Here is a 22,680-nt window from a genome sequence, read left to right on the forward strand (position 1 = left end):
AGCATCCAACCTATCTAGCTTACCTAATCCTACCTAACTTTAACTAGTCCCTAACCATAGCTCTGCTACCAGAAAATTACTGATAGAGATCGCAGGCCACCCGGCCAAATAATTTCACCATACACGTACCAGGCCCATATATTTCCAATTTATCATATACATTAATCGGGTGACCTTGCACTCTACTACCAGTAACCGGGGTTCCTTCCTATTTATTTCCTCGTACCCGACTTACCAATCCACCGTTACGGGTACCTATGACCAGAATGGATCAGGGAGCTAGCTGTAAAAGAAAGGCAGGCGACAAAATACCAATTTTATACTTTCTTCTATATTAAATGATCACAGACTACTGGGAAGGTTTAAAGGTTTATCTTAGAATTCAGATTCGGAAAGAGTACAATTTACAACCAGAAGGCAGTCAATAATCAGAATAACGAAAAACACATAACCATATAGGAAAAATATCAGGGCAACCATTTATGAGTCTAATGTGAGGTGAGAACAGGGAACATACTAAGCAGTAAAATCAGGAATGAAATCATAGAATGAAATGATTACGACTGGGCAAATTTTTAGGCACAATACTAGAATTCCACTACTAGGAAATACTTCAAAAGGATGAGTGAAAAATTAGGAATCCTATACATCTACGGGAAGGGTGAAGAATTGGAACACGCTATAAATCTAGCGATGTTACTTCAATCAGTTTGTAAGAGGAAAATTATAACCACATCTGTAATTCATAGACGGTATGGAGAAAATGTGCTCTAAAAGGTAGGGAAACATAGGAACATGCTATGGAAATAAATGCATTTACTTTTCATATAGTGGATTGTGGAAAGCATAGAACATTTATGTATGCAAAGAAATGTCTTTATTGAAGCAAAGACAGAAAAATATGTAGACAGATAATTGTCACTGTCTTCTCCTGCACTGTTCTATTTTTTAATTAGGAGGCGTGTCCAGTCCGCAGAATAAAGTATTTAGAAGGAGAACATTCCATCCTATTTTAAATCACTTTCTTGTTCGTTGCACTATTTCTTCTTACTTTACCATCAAAAGATCAGTCATCATGGACGGTTTGTGTATTTGGTGGACCAAATCCTGATACAACAATAAGGTGCGGAGCTGAGTGTCCCACTAATCAGGGGACCAGCCTCATTTGCACATGGGTTTGGCCAAATGATAGGACTGATCATTGAGTCTAATTTGATGGAAACCCTTTACAATCTGTTGTGGATTAATCAGCCATTTTACGAATAATCGATGATGTACCGGCAGTGGCGGCTGGTGACATTTGAAAGTGGTAGGGCGTAAAATGATCTTCATACTGCACCATAGCGAGCAAGCCCAAACAACCTAAGGGGGGTTCACCCTCTGAGAAAATTTTGAAAAAAAAGTGGACAAAGCATGCATTTTTAAGCAAATTTGAGAAAGCGGGAAGGTTAATAAAGCAATTGTGACAGTGCAGTTATTACATTAAAATGTAAGATTTAAATTGATGATGGGCTACACTTAGAATGGGCATTAAGTGTCACGCAATTGGTGTGAGGCTTTCTTAAAGTAGCATTACAATCATAGCAAACACAAATAATGCTGTGTTAACACTGCTGAGAAATCTGAGAGCGTGATAAATCGAAAAGTATGACTTGAACAAGAGAAATAAGGCATGGAAAGGGGGCAATTTACAGATTAAAATGGACACATCCTACGTTTCAAGGTAAGAATATAGTATCAACTCAGAATAGATTGGGTGAAAAGAATAGGAGGCATGATAACTGCATACATTGCGTTATAAAACGACTCAAGCTGTCTCTGACAAATGCATAAAAGAACGCAAACATGAATCAGCCACTGGGAAGTTCAAAAGAGGGCAAAGTTATTCAGGGTATTCATATATTATGGTAACTAGACGCACTTAAGGTATGCAGGAAGATTACCACATTTTATTCTACTATTATAACATTGGTGCGCGTGCACCACAAATCGGATCTACCATCAACCATCAAATTAATTTCCCAATGTGCTGATTATTTACTACCAGAAATGTGCATCAAAGGTCAGGAAGAATTAGTTATGTGAAGAAGATTTGCGCATGAAGGTCATACATGTCTTAATTCAGTGCATATTCAAATGTCTTAATTCAGTGCCTATTCATATTCAAATTCAGGCTGCATTTCTCTCTGTTGAATTGTCTCTATTACTTATGATTTTTTTTTTATCACCTCTCTTTGTCGCACTGTACTCTCTGGTTTTCCACTCATCTTCTTCAACATATACTTTCTGATTTCTCTCTTATTCCACCAGTGCACAGACAGGGTCTGTCACTCCCCTTGTCCTCCGTTAGTGCTGGGAGTCATTCCACCCCTTCCATTCCCCATGTGCTGAATTCTACCTCTTCCTTTTGCACATTCTACCTGGACAAATGCATCCGTTTCCGCAAGAGAGGTAACTAGTATTTCATTTAATGACAGACAGTTTACGGACCGTATGAGGATGAGTGGGCTGTGTTGTTTCAACTCACATCATGTGTTTTACTCACTGAGCCACCCCACCATGTCGACTCTGAGTCAGTGATGCAACAGCACCAGTGCTTTGTCATAGGATTGATTGACAACAACGGCTCAGTGTACACACCATTTCTAAGTGCACGTACCCAGACTCCATTCCCCACCCCTCAGTCTCGACCACAGGATTAAAAAATAACTTCGTTTTGTGGCTCTACAAAACTGGACAACTTCAACCTTAGAGCAAAACACTCGGATCACGTGCACTTCTTAACAAACACAGGCCACTTTCTAGTTTCAGATAGAGCTTCACAAAGCCCCATTCGGCACAGTGTAATCAGTACACGTTATGCCTTGCTTGGAGATCCTAATCACAAGTTCACACCACCAGTTTCTGGACGCCAGCAGTCAGATCAGAATGGAACATATCCCGGACCCCGAACCTAGACTGACCCCGCGGAAACAACCAAAGCAACCTGCAGATTACTTTTAGCTGCGATATTGTCCCTTTAGAAACCAGGCATTGTTTAACAAGCATTGGCAGAGCGTTATGTTGCTTTATCAGTGCTTTCTGTCAGGGCTGCTATAAATCAGCAAGAAGGAATATAAATGCCCGTTTGCCAGTACAAAAGGTATTAGCAACACAAAAACACAGCGTGATGTAAATAAGTTACCGTCCAGCAGACTCCAGAGACTTCTTTCCGATTCCCGCCGTCATCGCTTTCAAGTCCTGCAGGCAGCACCAGCACGTCATCAGGCAGCCTCCCTCTCCATGCCTCGTTCTTGATTGGTGCGGCCGGCTGCCCCAGGCTACGTAATTTTCTCAGCATACAGAGAAAACAGGGAGAGTTACTAGAGGGCAGGGGGGAGTGGCTTGGGGGAGTGGCTTTCCCACTGTTGGTAATACTGTCTGTTTGGACGGCCTCAGGCTGCCCAAACAGTCAGTATTAACAACAATGGGCAAGCCACTCCCCCAAGCCACTCCCCCCTGCCCTCGAGTAAATAATCCAGGAAGTTCTGCTTTCTCGCCGTGCGAGAAGGCAGAAACAATGGTAGTTATATAATATGATAACTACCATTGTTCTGCCTTCTCGCACGGCGAGAAAGCAGAGGGGGCGGCGCCCAAACGCCCCCATGGAAGAACCGCCCCTGTGTACCGGTCTCCTCTATGCATGTAGTGTTAGCCTGTTTCCTCCTTTATCCTTATTAATACGTTATGTGTGTGCGATAAAGATATTTTGAGATCTTGTTGACTCAGTATCGACAGTGTAGCCTCTCAATTTGGCTGTTAGACCCCCTGTGTTTCGTGTGTTATACATTCAGTTGGTGCTGGGGATAAAATCAGGTGTGGGTCTTTAAAATACATATCCCTTGGACCCTATTTTAAATGGTTTTGTTTAATCCAAATCCCTTTATTGAAGCAAAGACAGAAAAATAGAAGGTGCAGTATAGAGTTTCAGAACTATATATTTACCTAGAATGGTGTGAAAACCAATCCTGGCCACGGATCAGTCAAGGACAGGAAATACCCCAAGGAAGGACAATGGGACAGCAGGTGCAGCATGGACACCCCAGGACAGGACAGGAAAACCAGATTAGGATCAGGACAGGATCACCAAGGAATGACCAGCACCCGCAGTTCGGAAGCAACGCCTGCGCTCCACCCTCTCTGCAGCTATCAGTCAGAAGCCAGATTGAGTTAGCGAACTCCCCAGCAAAGTGCTCCGCCAGCACTTAAGGTTTAGTAAAACCTTTAGAGTCTATGGTATATTTCGGACAGAGTGCTCCGCAGCGCTCTGTAGTCAGTCACCTATTGAGTGCGTTGGGTCAGTGACAGGTCAGCTATTCAGACAAGTCGGACAATTTCTCAAGCTAAACCTAGGCTAGTTATACTGTTTTCGGGTCAGTGTACCACCCCCCAAATGTTGCAAGTGTCAGAATCCCCAATTTCGATTGGTCCCCAAGTAGGATAGGTTAACACACCAATCACAATGTACGTCTACAAGCTCACATTTGCATTTTATGGGACCGCCTAGTGATTTTAGGGTTCTCACAAAAAGTTTGACAGAATACAATAGAAAATAACATTTGTAGCGAGTTAGGAACAGTTTAGCTCCATCCCTCTGGGTCAGAGGTTGCGTTCACAGGAGCATCTTGACTGTGGCTGCCAGCTGGCTGTGTTCCACTGCTCAAGGTTGCCTTCTCTCTGGCTGTGCGACATGCGCAGTAGGGACTTTCAAGATGGTTCGCGTCTCACGCAGACCCCCAATATCGCGGTACATGAAAAGTAAGCGAAAACAAATTAAAACATAGAATATAAATGAATTCACTGTGTACCATGAATAGCTACTCTATAGTCCTTAAATTGAAAAATATATAAAGGCTTTAAATTAGTGCAAACAGACAATAACACGAAAGCATCTGCGCAAGCTTCACCACGTTAGGACACAGACAGCCATTTTAGAAGCAAGTACGCAGGCGCAGAGTTTCCCACCAGAACTGCAACTACGTCACGTCATGTGAGTGTGACTAACGCATGCGCAGAAGAAAACCCTCAAGCGGCGGCCATTTTTAGGAACAAGGGTTATTCGTATTAGTAAACACATAGGCAAGCGTCACTAAGATACACGCACATCAAAAATAAGGGAAATTAGTAAAACGTACAGGTTGAATTATAGGATTATAAGTTATTCGAGGTTCTTGATTTCAAGCAAGTCGCGTAATATGCGAAATCTTGCTCTATCACTATCATTCTACCACTTATCTCCTTCTCTTCTGCAGCATGGACCTGGTGAGGCCACCCAACTTGACCTTTCCCTAAATGTATAGTATAGAAACAATCTACATAATACTGCATTTATAATGTGTAATCACCGGTATTTCTTGAGTTTTGTGCAAAATCTGCTTTGTCTAGCTTCTTCCCAAATAACATTCAGCCAACCAATTCGTCTGTTTCTTTCTGTTGTATTTGAGATGTGTTGAGCACACTTACACCTGAGAGTCTCTTGCTAGATTGGGGACTGGGTAGCGTACTGAAAACAGAAGGAAGAATGAATGTAGTAACCAGGATTATATGGGTTTAAGAAATTGGCTGTGGTATGTTCTGCATTGCAAGGAAGCCAGCAGAGAATTCCAGTTACATGGTGCTAAAACACAAAAAGACCTACCATCAAGACAGGTTTTGTGAAAAAGAGCAAGACAAAGACGTAAATGAAATGAGGCTTTTTTGGGAGTGTGCTTTGATAATACAGTCCTACGATTATATCAGAGTATGTGATTGGGGATGCCTTGATACAATAGCGACTTGGTAGCTGATCTAATGTAATAAGTAGATCATGTAATGTCCTCCTGGAAAGGATATGTCTGTAAGAGGAAGTCAGCAGTCTAGATGTTCATCAGGAACTGTTTAGACAGGAACTTCCGGTAAGAAGCAGAGGAAGTAGGGGCACTCTGAGAAGGATACATATGTTCAAAGCTGGACTAGTGGATAGCTCCACTTGAGTAGGCCCGCTGTGAGTAGTTATTACATCAGTCAGTAGGAACAAATAAACTGAAACCTACACTCCTAAATCTGCCTCCTCTAAGACTAGCACCTACTGGCATGAGCCTCTCTTGCTAAGCAGAACACAACAGATCAAGAATAGATGCCTAGAATTTGAAACGTGAGGTGCTCTGATGCAGGCGATACAGCTACAGCAGCGATGTTTTAATGCCTAGATATAAACTGTTATAGTGGTCCAGTGTAGAAGCAATCTGGGCTGCTACATTTACGCGTCAATAGTCTATAGGGAGCAGAGGCAGCACTGGACACCATTACATATAGGAGGAAAGTACAGAGGAACCTTGAGTGTCCACCTGGGGAGCAGCATCAATCTTGACACCCAGGCTCTTGACCGTTTAGCGGGCAGAGGGCAGGTGCTGTAAGCAACTGGCCAAATGGAAAGCAGCCAAAGCCTGAGACTACCACAGATTATTCGAATTTGTTTGTTATGCATTGCTATCATAGAGAGCCTTTATCGTTTACTTCAGTTTCTGAAAGTCATAACTCCTTGCTATAACATCACAACAGTTGATAACAAAGCTGGTTAACCACTGTTTTGTTGTCATATAGGCCTTCGCGGACCAGTTGACATGCCTCCCTGAGAGCCTGTCAGCACAGCTCTGCTTGCCTGCTTTGACTAAAAAGCAGAAAGCACAGCTGCAGGAGGGGGCAGGAAGGCAGGGAAGGTAGTGGGTTTTGGTTAAGGATAGCAAGTAAGATATTTATTTTTCACATTTTCATCAGAGAGAAGAACGCATGTTATGCATAGCTCTCCAATTTTCCTCTGCCCTTTCGTAGTAGTTGAAGGCATTGGCAGGTGATTTTGGGGGTCATACATTACATAAAATTATAGATGGGTAAAAAGTGATGTTTTCACCTCGGGATCCTGAGTGACATCACAGACAACTAGAGCTTTGCTCTCCTTGTCTATTTGACGTCACTCAGAACCCCTTTGTGAGAAACATCCCCGTAATTCACTCACTCATCTATAATACTATGATATGTTTTAACGGGTAATGCGCTGAGTAAGCTGTGCTTACACAGCTCTTTTATTAATCCATGCCACGAACTTCCCTACTTTTTTGCTTACCTCATATAATCTTTTCTGTCTACGCTGGTGGTATAAGATGATTTCTCTTTGGATAATGTTCTCAGTCTCACCAGGAATAGCATCATTTATTTAACCTAATTTTTCCCCATTTCCCTCTTGACACCATTAGAGGTCCTTTTTACCCACCCAAAAGTATTTTTGCATCACGCCAACTAGTAGAGGCTGTGGTATGGCTAATTTGTTTGGGTCACATTTAAGGTAAATTGGCTATGCATAGGTGTACATACAGCATGTGTGATAAAAACTGAGGCAGATCAGAATCGCTAAAAGATGCTATGCATGTACTTCAACTACCCTTTATCCGGGGGCGCTAGAGGGCGCGCACACAATATGGCCGCCTGACGGTGAGGCTCCTGTACCCTGGAGCGAAATATCCGCTTATAATCCTTCTTTGCTGGGTGATTGCGGCTCCAAAACCACATTTCTCTGCAACGGCATTGATCCTTCACCTCCGGTTCAAGTCTGAAGGAAATCCATCCAGAAGCGCCCGCACACGGAGCCCTGACTGATGCGACCACGGCTGCTGCTGGTTCTGCGACACGACGAGGATCAGCCGGCAGAGGTCAGGAGAGGCCGAGGACTGACACGAGGCTGTGGCCTCGGGAGTTGGTACTGGTCGGGTACGTTCCAGCCCTGACCTAATAGATCGCGTGGGGGCTGCGCGGGCCCCCTTCTGCCTGCCGGGGCTCGTCCCCGTGCCCTTCTGACATCTGTACCGGCGATTGCATCAGAGCTGCAGTCCCCGACTCCCGTCTGGTGGCGCTGGGGCCCTGGAATACACATCGGCCCTTTGACTCGATTGGGCAGCCCGGGGCTCTCGGCGCGCCTTGCCGGTAGGTCCCGTGGGATCCTACGTAGTTCGGGGAAGGTGGTGACATTGGTGGAATCCCCTGTTGGCACTGCCTGGCTAGTCCAGTTGGAGAGGGGATGCGGCATTGCGCAGGACTTCGAGCATCAGCCGCGGCAGAGAGCGACCCCTCTAAGACGCCATTACAGACATTCGCGCCGCCATTTTCAGGTCAGGCTGACTACACTGGTGCTCCTTGTTGCACCAGAGGAACTACAACAGCGCTGTGCATAGCGGATCGTGAGACGTGACACTGCACAACGTGGCGACTGGTGAGGACTCGGTTTCGTGATCTGCCGCTTTCTCGTGGCCACACAGCGGGGCAGCGCCGGATCCTTCCTGCCTGTCATCCATTGAGCCGGGCGCTAATCTCGTGCTGGGGACTATACACTGCATTAAGCGCTAATTCCTCATTGGGGACGGTAGGCTTCATCAGGTAGCCGGCTTACCCCTTGCCACGTGTAATCCCCTTGAGCAGTGTGCTTTATCGCCTACCTGTGGAATGCATGAGGTACCTGATAGCCAGTCGCATTCTTAGTGCTGGAGATTGACACCTTACCAAGTGGTGTAACAGCGGCCTACACCTTCCCTGAGCAATACCGGCTGGACCAGAATCTACGCGGTTCCCGGAGGGGTGTACGTTATACTACTACAAGGCGGCACAATGGTGAGGCAGGATGGTCGCCAACCAAAACTCTCCTTTGATGCCGCGAAGAAGGGACAGAAAGAAGCTGGGGAGATGCCCAGCATGACCAGTGCAGGGGCGGCCGGCGGCGAGTCTTCAGCTGAAGGGCACGAACTGCAGCAAATCCTCCAGGAGAAGAGGCAGGGGTTCGCAACAGTGGTGGACCGGGTGGACAGGATATCATCAAGGATGGATGCACTCGTGCACAAGGTTGATCAGCATGAGGAACGCATAACAGCCACTGAACAACACATTTCTGACAATCATGACACCACAGCCTCCCACTCCGCCCAGCTTGCCAGGATGGACAACCTTGTGCGGGTCATCACGGCGAAGAATGAGGATTTGGAGGCCTGCAGCAGACATAACAACATCCACGTCACGGGCATTCCAGAATCCACGGACACAGGTAGGATAGAACTTTACGTGGAGAAGTTACTCCAAACTGCCATCGGGGAGGAGGCGTTTTCATCGCAATTTATAGTAGAGTGGGCGCATAGATCTCTGGCTCCGGTGCCTAAACCGGGTTTGCCACCGAGGCCCATCATAGCTCGATTACTGAACTATAGCGACCGAGACACTGCATTGAGAGCGGCACGCATGAAGCAATCCCTCCCCTATAACGGCGTAAACTTTTCTATCTATCCTGACTTCACCCCGATGGTTCAGGAGGAAAGGCGCAAGTTCATTGACATTAAGAAGAAATTACGAGCTGCACAAATAGACTACGCCTTACTGTATCCTGCAAAGCTCCGGGTCACATACCAAGGAAAGCAACGCTTCTTTACAAATCCACAGAAGGCGGAGGACTATTTAAAGGCAGTCAAGAAGGCGCGGAAGGGAGGGCAGGGCCGCGTCGCTGAGTAAGAAGATGACCCGCCAGACACTGAAGCAGAGGCTTAATATACCTTCACTACAGCGCTTGCCGAAAATATATGGCAGCCAGGAGCTGCTGAGACTGTACTTCCTGTGCAGTACGCTTCAGGGACCTCATACAAACTTGGAGCTGTGACCTACTCCCAGTGGTAATGTACTCCAGGGTCCACTATCCCTCCTCAGCCTCACCCAAGGGCGGTACAGAACGCGAGGCCTGGGAAGAGGGTCGTGGTTGTGCGTCCTTCTATGCTGTTCCCCCTACGGGTATACCCCTTTCATGGGTATTGACTTTGGGAGATTGTTGTATTGTGAGGGTGGGGAGGTGGGTGGAAGTAATGAATACCTCTTTAGCGAGTTGGGGCTGCTGCGAGGGTGGGAGGGAGAGACGGGGAGGGGACGGATGGCTGCTGGCATGATTGGGATGCAGTAGTGGGAGGGTATGGGACTTATCTTACGTGGGAGTTTAGTTTTCCAGGTGGGAGGGTTTGTTGATCGGACTGTACCGGGCAATGATTCGCCTGAGCGGAAATTTTTTTCTTGACAGAGACATGGTATGCTGCAATCATAAAATGTTTTTCGGATTATGGCAGGGGTAGGGTCCGATCCATTGTTGAAATGTATGTCGTGGAATATTAGGGGCCTTAACGATGCACGGAAATGTCGTAATGTTCTTGCATATCTTGACCATCACCATGTACAGGTTGCCATGTTACAGGAGACACACATATCGCCACAGACACGCGCCACTTTTGCCAGCAAATGGGCCGCTGCTCGAACTTTCTCATCTTACTCCGTGTACGCAAGGGGGGTAGTTATATTGATTAGACCCACATTGCCATTCCAAATGCTTGGTGAATCAACTGATGCTGAGGGTCGTTTTGCTATGATGTGGGGTCGCCTAGGACGTAATACTGTAACACTGGTGAATTGTTATTCTCGCAATGTAGATACACCAACTTTTTTCACGACATTGTGGGGTAAGATACTGGATGTGGGCTCACAACATGTTATCTGGGGAGGTGACTTTAACGTAGCCCTGCTACCAGCACAAGACAGGGCGGATGGGGTGGCACATTACAAACCTAGATCCCGGGAGGCCCTGACCGGAATAATAGAGGAGGGCGACTTGACGGATAGCTGGCGACATTTACACCCACTCCAGAGGGAGGGCACTCATTTCACGTCCTTTACAGGTACTTGGGCTAGACTGGATTATTTACTCTTATCTAGGTAATTGAGTGCTGGGCTGCCCAACGTGGTGCATCTACCCAGGACTTATTCGGACCACAGTCCGGTCTTGATTCACCTACAGGTGCCTGGTTGGGATAACCCCCGCCCTCGTTAAAGGCTACAGTCAACAGCCCTATTGGATACGGTGTTCCGCACGGAACTCGGTGAGGAGATTGCAGCCTTCTTCCCACGAAACAAGGGTTCTGTAGACTCAGTTGAAGTTATCTGGGAGGCGTTTAAAGTTACGGTTCGAGGGTATTGTATATCAAAAAGCTTCGGAGTACTACGTGACATACAGCGCACGTTGCGCACACTCGACAGGGACCTGAAAGACCTGGAAATTCAGATGGTAACAGGAGACAATATTGAGGCGCACGCGAAATTTAGAGATAAACTAACGCAATATGAAGAAGAGGCAGCCAGGGAGGCCAAGTTCAGAGGGAAGTACTGGACGGCTAGACAATACTGCGAGGGAGATAAGCCCGGCAAGGCCCTGGCAGTACTGACACGCACCCCTCACACCCATAACACAATTCTCTAACTCCCTGATGACGGAGGACTAGCAGTCAGGGACACCGACAGCATATTGACTGTTTTCACATCACACTACCAGGCTTTATATATGACATCTACGACAGATGATGTCCACTTTGATGACTTTCTAGGCGAAGTAGCCCTTTGCTGTCTCATTGATGTACGCAGGGCGTTTCTTGCTGCCCCCTTCGAACTGGATGCGATTAGGGATGCCATAATGTCCCTTCAAAATAGCAAAGCCCCAGGCCTGGATGGCCTGCCTGCCTAATTTTATAAGGCCTATATAGACATAATGGCACCTGTTCTCCGAGAGGTATTTGTAGAGTCTCTTGCTGATGGGATCCTCCCTAGTTCGATGCGAGAAGTCGTTATCACGTCCTTGCTTAAGCCTGGGAAGAGTCCGGATACCTGTGACTCATACCGCCCACTATCGCTGTTAAATTGTGATGTGAAGATACTTGCCAAAGTGCTTGCTACCAGGTTGTCTCTTCTGATGACCAAAATTATATTGCCTGACCAGTCGGGGTTTGTCCCTACCCGCTCCACCTCACACAACCTACGCACGCTGTTCTCCCTGCTCCGCACGGTGCATCCGGAGCTCCCAATTGTGGCGTTTTTTTTTGGATGCCACCAAAGCCTTCGACTCGGTCGAATGGCCTTACTTATTCACTGTCTTGGCCCGTATGGGATTTCCTAAACTGTTCATCTCCTAGGTCCAGTTATTATATACACGACCGACCGCAAAAGTGCTTATTAATGGACGCCTCTCTCCCTCAATTGCCATAACGCGAGGCCAGCTGCACCGGGAAAGCGCTTTTCGTTGCTTTCAGCATCAGATCGATATATCGCTGTATGCTGACGATATGACCCTTTTTGTCATGCATCCACTGCAGAACCTGAATCCTATCCTGCGAGAATTCGTAGGCTTCGGCAGATTGTCCGGAGTGCACATAAACTGGGCCAAATCGCAATTCTTTCCCCTCACTGCTGCAGTCCCTGACTTCCCACTTGATTATCCATTGGAGTGGTGCCGGTCAGATTTACGGTACCTTGGCATCCAAATCTCTCGAGATAAGGATGAGACCCTAAGACTTAATTATGGTGTTGCGATAACGAAACTCTCTGCGTCGATTGACCGATGGCTGTCCTTTCCCCTCTCTATGGCAGGCAGAGCATCGCTACTCAAAATGGTCGTGCTTCCCCGCTTTCTGTATTTATTTCTCAACATTCCTTATTATCCTGGTGCGTTCTTCTTCAAAACATTGAAGACTGAAGTGTGTCGTCTATTCTGGGGAGGCAAGCACCCGAGACTTCGGTGGTCGATACTAACTCAGCCCTACGACAAGGGGGGTTTTGACGTCCCCGACTTTGAGGCTTACTATGTATCCGCGCAGGCACATTTCGCATATCACTGGATGATCCCCACACCTTTTATGCCCCAACTGGCAGTGGAGGACTGGATCGCAAATCCCCTGCCTCTAAACAGGCTAATACATTGTTCTGTGACAGCCATAGATACCCCACCTACCACTGTTACGTGTACAATAGAGGCCTGGCATCGTATAAGTAAGATGCTAGGTTGCGCTTTGCCCTACTCTACTCGGATGCCTCTCGCATATCACCCCAAACTGGAACTCTTACAGGAGCGGGGATTTCAGATGCTCTGTCGCCGCCTGCAGATCAAATGCTGGGGCGACCTCTTTACTGATGGCCAATTCCATACTGCAGCTCTGTTTTTTAAATCTCATAACCCCACCCCGCTGACGCATTCTACTATATGAGACTACGGCAAGGGATGAAGGAGATTCTGCCTGATTTTCCCAGAGAACCTGAGGTTCTCCCCCCCTTGCATTTTATGCTAAGCTCACAGGATGGTTCACATTTGGTGTCGGGCATATATAAGCAAATCAGAGCGTCTAGGTCGGGACTGGAAGGTTCGGCTCGGTCACACTGGTCTACTGACCTGGCCTCTGAACTTACTGATGAGCAGTGGCTTTATTGCTTTAATCTCACAGCCAGAATTTCGGCCAGTTGTAGGCTCAAGATGATCCATTATAAGTTCCTTCAAAGGTTGTAATATACGGCAGTTAAAAAATTCAAATTCCACTTATCTGACGATGACAGATGTGAACGTTGTCGTGTTGAACGGGCAGGATTCCTCCATTTGTCATGGGAGTGCCCCTTGGTCCATGATTTCTGACAACAAGTACATGGAGCTCTCGAATCCATGGTTGGTGCGCCGATAAGCTGTGACCCTCTGTTGATGCTACTAGGACACACTCCACATATTCCCAAGAGCTGTAGGAAGCTTCTAGATGTTACCCTTCTCCTCACAAAGCGCCAAGTGGCGTGTCGATGGGGCTGCGGTAGGGCTTCGAAGTTCAAGGAATGGCTCACAGATGTGATTCATTGCCAGGAGCAGTCTGCGATTTTTGCTGAGACCATGCCAGTGTCTAGTAAGCCTAGGGACATTTGGGGCCCACTGACCACATACCTGCTCACCCAAGGAGGCAGGGATGATGCCCGCTCCGTAAGTGGGACAAGACCTACTGATGATTGCAATGCTGACACCTAAATGGCATATATTGACATTAACTGTACATTGCTCTTATGCTATGAAACTGGCTATATGTATGGATGTGTGAACGGAAGTCCACGGTTTCCTGATGTCATTTGCATCTCTATTACCTGGTGCACCCATTATGGCTTGTTGTATACCTCTATACGAGTTACTTTGTAATGTTCCGCTGTACATTCTGCTGTCTCCTGACACCCCACCCCTATGCCGTGACTCATCACTGACTGCTGATGTATTTTCTTATATTTGATACTATAATACTGTCATATAATGAGTGCTCTTGATGTTGTGGACGTAGGCGCTTTGCTCTGTACTTTCTATCTTTTTGTACTACACAAAATAAAGTTGAAAAAAAACCACAAAAAAACTACCCTTTATCCAACAGACGGTAAAGTATAATCGGCAGTAGTCTAATGCTTCCGCCCGTGGAGCCCCATTGCCATTTGCATGATTGTTTTGTTTTAGTTTTTTTTTTAAGGCAAAATAGCAATACATAAACACCAATAAAACAGTCCATTAACTAAATAAAGTACAGTAGGAAGGAAAATTATAAAGTATATGCTAAAATCAAGACTATAAGAAAAGCCCTTAAATTAAAAGCTGGTCTGTATGAAAGTAAGGAGAGGAGAGAAAAAAGAAAAGAATTAAAAGAAAAGGGTGAAGGAGAAAATAAAGTTAGAGAAAAGAGAGAGAGAGAAGAGAAGAGATTACCCTCTTAATATACTATAATAGAACTTATTTCCTGAAGAACTTTATATAAATGCATTATACAATACTAAGAGCAAAAACATAATAATAGTAATAATGAGTTAAATATAACAATGGTCCAAGCATTATACAACTAAATAGAAAGATAGTTAAACTGTATACTAGTATGTAAAGTTAAATAATGAGTCAAAGGATCCTACAATATGTCATGTTTAGCTACTAACAATATAGAATGCAAGTTGTAGCGATCCAATCAATGGTTGCGACAAACCAGATTCACCACTGTTGGAGGGTAATATTATCCGATGATTTCCAATTACATGCGACCACCTGTAAGCCAATCGCAAGCAAGAAATCGACTAGTTTGCAAAGCATTCTATGAAGAGGCCATGAATTACTGACTCCCTCAAGAAACAATCCAATAATTGAGAATGAGCTGTGAACCTGAGTGGCATCTCCTATTCTTCTCCATACCTGAACCCAAAAGTGAGACACCTTAAGACAATAAAAGAAAATGTGAAGGTAGGTACCAGGATTATTATTAAGGCTTCTAGTGTTCGATTTTTACAGATTTTTACAGATAAATACAGACAGAAAACAATGTGTTTTCTGACTGGATTTATTTTTTAAAAATACTGGAAATGGTGCTTGTGAGAGATTCACCATGCCATCTTTCTTGAATTCTAGGCAACAGCTGAGCAGATAGACAGCATGGAGAGTTAAAAAACAGGATGAGGTTTCCTTAAATAGGCATATGTTAACATATATTTGTAGTATAACGCTAATATGTTGCTGTGAGTATAGTGTTTTGTTATATTGGTTGCTTAATTTGCTAAAATGCGACAGGCATCCATGTATGAGTGCATGTCCAAGAATTAGATACACGTGGAAATATACCATTTTATGCCTCCATTCATTCTCAAAACACAAAATAAATATGGATAAATATCAAAAAGATGCCCACAAAATAAATATGGATAAATACAGACGACAATGTTAAAAAAAAATACCATAAAATGGGGACCCCTAATTATTATTAGAACACCTACAGGTGTCCTGTTTGAGCAAATTTGATCTCAAACATATGTTGCTGTATGATAAAGTCTGTCACAAAAATAATATAATGTTTGAGTGAGATTGGCTGAGCGTGCAGTAGAATAAATCTTTTCCCAAATGTTCTGCCAGGTTGATACAGGCCAACTGAAAAGCAAATCTGATTCCCAAATCAGCTCCAACGTGGTTTTAGGACAGTCAGAAGGGGGGAGGAATCTGTGTTTTATAAACCAGTGATGTTTTGGAGGGGGAGTAATATAAGTGAGGGAAAGTTGTGGACTTTATTCCTGAATGGAACAAGTAGGCAGTGAGGTTAGAGTTGAATGAAGCCAGCAGTGTTTCCAGTAGCTGATACTGTTTGAGTTATTTTGAAGAAATATTTAAAGAAGAAGCGATGGTCTCAAAAGGGATAATGACATTATTATTGATAAATAACTGAGAAACTGTAAATAGACCCTTTTTTGTTTTTTATAAATGTTTATTATTTTCAACAGTTATAACAGGCCACATCAACACCAACAGTCAGCTCCTGAGGGAGGCCAATAGCAATATAATTAACATTACTGCGAGTAAAAGTGGACACCAAGAAATGTACATCAATATCACGTTATCCTCACAATGATCCCACGTCCCACTCCCCAAGCCATTTCCTCCATACTTTGGCATGTTTATCAGAAAAACCTCACGCTCACACACTGACTTCTGCTGGGCGTATCAGTCTACCCCACGTCGCTATTGTGTTGATGGCTTGGAAGCCTTCCAGTGAGCAGCTATATCAGGATTAGCCACTATCAGTGCCATCCCCAGGGGACCTCTGTCTGCATGAGTCCCTTCCACACTCTCAAGTATTCCCCTAAAAAAAATATTTCTGTTTGCAGATTTAAATATATACATAAATACCAAACCCAAACTCCCCACCCCCCACCCTACCCCACACGTTGTATGGTCATACAAAACAACCAGCAAACTTTTTTACCATCACCTATACGGTTACACAGATGTAGTTTATAAAACAACAATTCATTATAATTCAGTACATTTCTATCTCGGCTAATAGCCCCCCTTACCAATTAAAGTGACAAGGGCAATATCAGCCAAGTACCATGTCAGGAATCCCCTAGAGTTCCCCTAATTAGATGATTGACTAGCCCACTTGGTGAGTCGATCCTAAATATTCCATCCCGGTTTCTGTGCCTGAGTACCCTTTCCTGCATTAGCAGCCTTTTCTAAATTATACACCACTAATAGCCGAGCCAGCCATTGCTGGAACGTTGGTTGGTGGGGGTCCAACCAGGCTGAAGCAATGCATTATCTAAAAACCCTACCCCTGAAGATAATATGCTTGTACTAAACGAAGCTGAGATGAGATAGTGAGGGACCTGGGGGCCATTAGTGCATCTCGCCAATCTGCGTCCTATATAGGACAGACGCCCAACCCTCAAGGCAGCGCCACGTGTGCCGATTCACACAGCGTACGAAATCCCGGCTGATCCACACGGCCGATTGGGTCAAAGAATCTCTAAGTACCCTCCTGCAACCTGCAGATGATCCTTAAGTGGGGTTCCACAAGTTTCCACGACCTCCCTTCAAGGACAATAAAAGAGGACTCCACTCATTCGGATCCCTATCCAGCATTCCTACATTCAGACAACCAAGTCCTGATGATGATCCGAACTAATCCAGAGCGAAACGCCGTCGACCAAACAGCCTAAACAATAGGCGCACTCCTCTCTTGTGGCTCTACCATTAAATGAAATTAATCCTGCCTACTGTGATATCACATTGTCACATGCGCCGCTGAGCCACTCACTGTAAATTACTTGCACCTTATGCACAGTGCGCCACCAATGCTGTTCACCTTCACTTGCGTCGCCATTTGCACTTTTGTACACGTTTATGCACCAAGTTTCATGTGGTTGTCACCCAGTTAATTTATGCAGTGCTGTTCTCAACTGTATACTTCCGACCCTGGAACTACTGATATGATATAAAGATGAATAACTATCTATTGTCATACAAACGAGTATTCTCCTTCTTTCTTTCAAAGTAATGCTATGTGCATGCTTGTTGTAATTGTCTACTGAATCCTACCTCTCAGGACACTGTGTTTCTGTTGCATCCTATATAGGACAGAGCCACTCTTCCGAGTGGGCTCTATAGAGGACAGTGTGTACGGGGCTTTGATGATTAGTGTGCAATAATTCTTAGACACCCCCCTCTGCCCAAAGCACCCATCATAATCTTAACCTTTATTGCATTGAATTCTGGGATTGGAGAATCAGGGGGGACTTAGACACACAGCGCGTGACACATTTGCAAATATTTATGGAACCTCGTTCCAGACAGGGAGTAACCACATTGAAGATCTTGAAAGGAGGACATATGGATAGCCTTCAACGTCATGCCGATTGAGTCCCACAGAGCAAAGCCATCTAGGGATACTACTTATTTCAGTCATGTGCCATACAACAGGGGTGTGTGCTAGGTGAGTTTGGACCACCATCCCATGTGTCGATGGACCACCTTCCACCTGTTAAATACCAGCTGGGTCACCTCTAGAAGCGTGTTGGGAATTGTGTCTTTGTAGAGCATTGCCAGTATTCGGGGGAAACCTAACAAATTGAGTTCTAACCTGTAGGCTGGGTGAAACCACCCACCACAGAGCCAGTCATTAACAATCAGGAGGTGAGATGCTAGATGATACAAATACAGTTTAGTCATGCCCAGACTGCCACCGCATGGGACACGCTGGCAGGTCCCAAGTGCCAAATGCGGTCTGGAGTTGTGCCATAGGAAGGAAATCTCTATTTATTCCATCTCCCGAAACCAGAAATGGGGAAATGCTCAAGGAACATTTTGCAAGAGATAGAGGAATCATGGCAATATCATAATTTTATACTGCTTTATTCTCCCCAGGATGTTTAATGGGAGTGTCTACCACTTCCTGAGATCTTCCCTGATCTTATGAGTGAGAGCGGCTATGTTAAGGAACTATGATAGCGCTGGGTCCAGGGCCACCTGGATGCCTAAGTACTGGTAACAAAGATGGCGTATTGAGATAGATATTTGCCAATCCACACAGTCTCGTGAGGGAGCCAATGGGACCAGCTTGGATTGGCGGAGGTAACTATTAATCCTGAGGCCTACGCGAAAATTTGCAGCAGCTGGAGGCATCGAGGGCCAATAGTAGCTGGTTTTGCCAAGTACAGAAGAACATCATCCGCATACAGAGCTATGTGGTCCTCATGTTCCACAGCCCATACCCATCCCTATATGTCTCTGTCGCAACGTATAAGCCTTGCAAGGGGCTCAATAGCAACCCCGGGCGGGTAACTCCGCTCCGCCCAGCGGAGTCTGCGGATGATTGCCTACTCCACGCTCTGTTGCGAATGCGGAATTTAGGCAAAACTCTGAATCCGTGGCGGAGCGAAGTTACCCTGCCCCTCCATCCTCCCAAATTAATCAAAAATTAAAAAAGAAGGCACTTACCGGCATGGCACCTGCAAGATGAACAACATAGAGTTTTTTCATTGAAGAAGGACGGCGAGGAGCAGGAAGGAGATCGGCCAGGCAGAGGAGGAGGCAGCCACACAGGTAAGTGTCTTCTTTTTTAATTTTTAATTAATTTGGGAGGGAGCGGAGCGGAGTTCCACTGAGTTTTTTTTTCAAACTCCGTGGAACTCTGCATAGAGGCACTACTCCAGCTCCGTCCGCCCTTACTCAATAGCTAGTGCAAAAAAGAGGGGGGATAAAGGGCAACCTTGGCGGGTTTCTCGTAGTATAGAAAACTCAGCAGAAACCATCCAATTAATCTGCACTCTGGCCATCAGGTTAGAGTAAAGAACTTGGAGCAGACCTCGGAATTGCGGTCCAAACCCCAACCTTTCTGACACTCTGGTCAGGTAGCCCCAATCCACAGTATCGAACACCCTTTCGAAGTCTATCAATAGCAAAACTAATTGGGAGGGCAGGGAATAGCAGTGGGCAGGCAGCACGTGAAGACGCTGCAGTCAGTACCTCATGCTTCCGGCAGGCATAGAGCTGCATTGTCCAAGTGGATTAGGGTGTGACGGACCCTACACAAGCAGTAGGCCACAATGGTTGCGAAGATTTTTACTTCGCTGTTAATGAGGGAGATGGGAAGATATTCGACCAAGTAACTGATGAGGGAAGCGTCTTAGGTATGACTAATATTGCTGCTTGATTCAGAAAAGGGGGTGGTGATGAACAGAGTGCCTGAATTAAGCAGACCACTCTTACCCAGTCCAAAGATCAGGGCTTGATCCATCACCGTTTTTTAGCTCACTGCACCATCCCAGCTCAGAACTTGGCTATATGCAAATTAGTCTGTTCCTGTCCCGGTGCATGATGGGAACAGGGCAAACCAAACTACCAAGCCAATTCTTATACTGGGAAGGAAACAAGCTTCCGGGGACCGGTTTCAGGCATTTCAGCCGTCGTCGGCCCGGCTTGCTTGAATCCTGATGGTGCAATGAGCAAGGGACTCACATCTGAGTATACCCTTCCACGCTTATGGTGGACAAAATGATTCAGAAAAGGGGGTGGTGATGAACAGAGTGCCTGAATTAAGCAGACCACTCTTACCCAGTCCAAAGATCAGGGCTTGATCCATCACCGTTTTTTAGCTCACTGCACCATCCCAGCTCAGAACTTGGCTATATGCAAATTAGTCTGTTCCTGTCCCAGTGCATGATGGGAACAGGGCAAACCAAACTACCAAGCCAATTCTTATACTGGGAAGGAAACAAGCTTCCGGGGACCGGTTTCTGGCATTTCAGCCGTCGTCGGCCCGGCTTGCTTGAATCCTGATGGTGCAATGAGCAAGGGACTCACATCTGAGTATACCCTTCCACGCTTATGGTGGACAAAATGATTCAGAAAAGGGGGTGGTGATGAACAGAGTGCCTGAATTAAGCAGACCACTCTTACCCAGTCCAAAGATCAGGGCTTGATCCATCACCGTTTTTTAGCTCACTGCACCATCCCAGCTCAGAACTTGGCTATATGCAAATTAGTCTGTTCCTGTCCCAGTGCATGATGGGAACAGGGCAAACCAAACTACCAAGCCAATTCTTATACTGGGAAGGAAACAAGCTTCCGGGGACCGGTTTCTGGCATTTCAGCCGTCGTCGGCCCGGCTTGCTTGAATCCTGATGGTGCAATGAGCAAGGGACTCACATCTGAGTATACCCTTCCACGCTTATGGTATAATATTGCTGCTTGAGCTAAGTCGCCTGGGAAGGAACCAAGTTTGATTGCTTCCTGGTAGAGGACCAGCAGGTGGGGAAGAAGGACATCTCTGTATAAGACATAAAATTCTATAGGATAACCATTGGGCCTGGCGTTTTTCCAGTGGCTATTGCTGAAATGGCCTCGCCAATCTCTTCTGCCGTAATTCGTTGTTCTAACTACCGACGCTCAACATCAGAAAGGCGGGCAGCGGTATCTTATCAAGGAGGGGAGCAACCAACTCCACTGCCGGTCATGGGGAAGCCAAGTAAAGCAACGAATAGTAGTCTGCAAAGGGTTGACGACAGCGGGGGAAGTGCTGGGGACGCCGCATCACCATCTGTTATCTCTGGAATAACCAAATTGGCGAGTGGTCAGAACATCAACCAATACAGTAGTTTCCCATTCTTATCTTCCCAGCCATAGATCTGCACTGTGGATGTTCGCCAAATTTGTTTTGCTGCCTCTAAGGTGAGGAGTCTCATCTCCTTAAGAATCAGTGACAAGTGCCTGCTAGTGTCACTCTGCATTGCCGCAGGAAGTTGCGATTCCAGCTGAAGGGCTTGGGTTTCCAATTGCGAGATATGCTGGTGGCTCTATTGTTCTGCATGCCTAAGAAGACTCTTTGTGTGCCCCCGCATGGTGGCCTTGCATATGGCCCATAAAGTGCCCGCTGATTGCGTGGACCCAGAATTGAGTTGGAACTATTGCGTCGTGACTTCTTGCCTCAAAGTGCAGGTGCAGGTCTTCTCTTGAAGGTGCCAAGCTGTAAGTCGCCATAAGGGGTGGCGAGTTGTGCTGGACTCCCCAATACAGAGTAGTAGCGAGGCATGATTGGAGATCCAACAGGGGAGGATTTGTACATGAAAGGACATCTAAGGCTGGCAGAAAAAGCATGTCAATACATGCATGGGTATGGAGTGCCACCAAGGTGTGTATGTGTACTGTTCTTGTCAAGGGTTCCAGATCCTCCATATATCGCAGAGGCCCAGAGTGTTTGCCCATTTGTGAAGCGATCTGGCTCTGCTGCAATGAGTGTCTGATGGTTGACCAGTGGGATGAATGACTGAGTTAACCACCCTCCCATGAGGGTGAAGCTAGACTGGAGATGAACTACAATGCCTAAGGAGTGTGGTTAGGAAGGAATCCTATGCTACGGAGGGGCGTAAATACATAGGAGTGTCAGTGGGCAGCCCTCCAATAAGCCCGCCAGTGTGATATACTGGTGCTGAGGATCGGACCAGGACTGAGTCACTACCATGGGACAGGCCTGATGCAGGAGAATCGTTGCCCCCGGGGCAACCTAGCAAACCCAGCATGATGGACTCTGTCAAAACCGTGTCGAATGGACAACCAGAGCGCAGTAAGTGGGTCTCCTGAAGCATCAATATGGATGGTAGGAAACACTGGGTGTGGCATAACACTGAGGAGTGCATGATCCCATCTAAAAGACTATTAATATTCCACAGCATAATATTGTAGAGGTTCAAAGTTTGGATTGAGAGTCTGAGGAGTCGAGAAAACAATCTTGACCATGTTTAAGACCAAATACTTTGTGATGATGAGAGAAGGCAGAGAAGTTGACCCCTCTGGAATATTTAGATAGTTTAATGGGTTGCAAGGAGATACAAGTTGGCTTTCCATTCCACAAGAATCTGGATAAACGCTTATCTATAGCTATGAAGAACTTATTAGGTATTTTTATTGACAGCATCATGAGATAAAAATGAATGATGGTAAGAAACATCATTTTAATA

The sequence above is a fragment of the Lissotriton helveticus genome, chromosome 9, assembly GCF_964261635.1.
Source record: "Lissotriton helveticus chromosome 9, aLisHel1.1, whole genome shotgun sequence".
In the NCBI taxonomy this organism is placed as follows: Eukaryota; Metazoa; Chordata; class Amphibia; order Caudata; family Salamandridae; genus Lissotriton; species Lissotriton helveticus.